Genomic DNA, 2,458 nt, shown 5'->3' on the forward strand with positions numbered 1-2,458 from the left:
ATAGAGAGAGAAAGAGAACTTCATGTGTCCCAGCATGGCAGCAGTCTAATGACAGAAACAAAGATATATATGGCTCTGTGCGTGTGTGTGCGTGTGTGTGTGTGTAGTCTTGGACTATTTTTTCCTCCTCTCCGGACCTTTTCTCTTTCCTCCTTCTGATATAAGGCAGCGAGCTGGCAGAATCGTTAACGCGCCGGGCAAAATGCTTAGCGGCATTTCATCCGCCTTCACGTTTCTGAGTTCAAATTCCACCGAGGTTGACGTTGACTTTTATCCCTTCGGTATCGATTAAATGAGCACAAGTTGAGCACTAGGGTGATCTAATCCACTTATCCTCTCCCCAAAATGTCTGGCCTTGTGCCAAAATTTGAAACCAATATAGTATAAAGACATAAACTTGCAGAGTATGGAGGGCCATAAGCTATAAGTACTATAAAACGTTAACTTTAACTGTGTCTACTTTATTTATTTTTTTTAATCTTTGAAACATAAAATATATGGTAACAAAAATATCCTTACCAATGGCCCTTCATTCAGTATCAGTTTTGTCGTTGATGTAACCTCGCAGATTTTTCAGCAACTAGCTATAATGTTAGTAATTGCCAAGGAAGATCGCCCCACCTTTTCTTTCTTTCCTTACACCATGAAAACGTTTGCGAGTTGTTGATAATAATGTTACTCAGCTAATAAGATTGCAAGCGAGAAAAGCAATATACAATTTTACTTTCTCCCAGAGAAGTGGATATGTCTTCAATATTATAACTAATTCTGCACAAATTATGTTTGCTTATATTGAGTGGTTCTATAACCCTGTGATTTAATTAGGCTTTTTTTCCCCTGTAATATAATGTCAACATTAAGGGCGGCGAGCTGGCAGAATCGTTAGCACGCCGGGCGAAATGCATAACGGTATTTCGTCTGTCTTTACGTTCAGAGTTCAAATTCCGTCGAGGTCGACTTTGCCTTTCATCCTTTCGGAGTCGATTAAATAAGTACCAGTAATGCACTGGAGTCGATGTAATCGACTTAATACCTTTGTCTGTCCTTGTTTGTCCCCTCTATGTTTAGCCCCCTGTGGGCAATAAAGAGATTGATATAATGTCAACATTAGTTGTATGTATTTCAGACAATTCCGTTCTTCAGTTTGGAATGCTCGTTTCTGGCAAGCCACTAACGCGAACTTTGATATCGCTAAGCAATCTCTGTAATTGCTTGACATACAGAGATTTATAGTGTGAAGTTCAGAGCCAATGATAGTCAAGAATGGAAACTGCACCAACCCGCGACTTTCTACATTAAAATATTAATACTGAAGATCTGGTAAGGTTGAGGTTCAAACGATGACATCTATGCAAGATACAAGTATGCCTTGATCTTCCGCAAGCGTTTGTTAACAACACTTGTCGAATATATCTAGGCAAAATATATCATACCTGACAGTAATCAACTAATCATCAGATTATATATTATTCAGAAATGATACAATGTTGATATAAAGCGCAATAAGGTGGCGAAAACAATTATCTTTTGACGCGATATTACTTCCCTTGAAATAAGTTTCAATTATCTTTTTTAATAATTATTTAACCTTTGGTTTCTGTAGTAAATCTTCGAGCAAAAGGTATGTTCTTGCTGCTGACTATCAGCTAAAAACGTCTGGCTTCAACAACTGTCTGGATAACCCGTGGTATCTAGGAAACCAGCATGTAATATTGTTTGGGCTTGATGGAAGCTCGGGCGGACTCCTTAACAGCTTACTGCTCTGCCTGATTTTTGGAACGCAGGTTGACCATATTCTTCTTAAATATAGCATCATACCTTCTCTTTTGGGTTACAATCATGGTGGACAATCATGTCAAAGAAGTATGTTGATGCGATGTTGATCAAAATAGACAGGGATTGTTTTTGCTTGTGTCTGCAGGAACTAAATTTTACTGGGATAGAATTTCTACATCCCCAAATGGGTTCGAGGTTGAAGCATTTGTGCAAATATATATATATATATATATATATATATATATATTTGTACAAATATATGTGTGTGTGTGTGCGTGTGCATAGCTCTGATGAAGCTATAAGGTGATTCACAAGCATTAGCTTTGTGTGAACCACTGCTCTTATAACAGAAACAGTTGTAAGCCAATGATGTTGATTACAAAATACTTGTTCCCTTGTCATTTTCATTAATTCCTTTTATGCGCTGTACTTGCTTAACTAGTTATTGGTATTTTTATGCAATATATATATATAAATAGACGCAGGCGTGACTGTGAAGTTTGCTTCTCAAAAGAATGTTCCGGGTTCAGTTCCACTGCGTGGCACCTTTGACAAGTGTCTTCTACTATAGCCATTGGATTTAGTAGGCGGAAACTGAAAGAAGCCCATCGTATATATGTGTGTGTGTACATGTGTGTATGTAAGTATGCATACGTGTAAATGTATATATATATATATATAT

The sequence above is a fragment of the Octopus bimaculoides genome, chromosome 12, assembly GCF_001194135.2.
Source record: "Octopus bimaculoides isolate UCB-OBI-ISO-001 chromosome 12, ASM119413v2, whole genome shotgun sequence".
In the NCBI taxonomy this organism is placed as follows: domain Eukaryota; kingdom Metazoa; phylum Mollusca; class Cephalopoda; order Octopoda; family Octopodidae; genus Octopus; species Octopus bimaculoides.